Below are 435 nucleotides of genomic sequence, written 5' to 3' on the forward strand. Positions count from 1 at the left end.
TGTCCACGCCTGATTGCCAGGGACACCGGGAGGCACAGCCCAGCTCTGCGCCCAAGAGGCAGGGCCCGTGCGTGGTGACCCGCTGGTCTCCGCCGGCAGCTTCCGCAAGGTGCGGGCAGCACGTGTCCTCCTTGCTGACGGCCCAACTGCGCGGAGCAGCCCTGGGCCGGGATGGCCTCGTGAGGTCGGGCCTAGCTCACCAGCCTTCCCCGAGCCCCGTGTGTCTCTACCCCGCCCCTCTGCTTCATTTTCTCCGGCCTTACAGGTCAGAGGAGTTGGAAGGTGGGGTTTAGGACAGACGAAGCAGCTGGACCGTGAGGGGATGAATCTTGTAAAACGTGTGGCACAGACAGAGACTCCCAAACCTGCTTCTAACTCTGCCCTGCTGCTTGGCTGACCCTTGAATTGTGCATGCACAAGGGAGACCCCGGAGAG

Source organism: Pteropus vampyrus, unplaced genomic scaffold (assembly GCF_000151845.1).
Source record: "Pteropus vampyrus isolate Shadow unplaced genomic scaffold, Pvam_2.0 Scaffold500, whole genome shotgun sequence".
Taxonomy (NCBI): domain Eukaryota; kingdom Metazoa; phylum Chordata; class Mammalia; order Chiroptera; family Pteropodidae; genus Pteropus; species Pteropus vampyrus.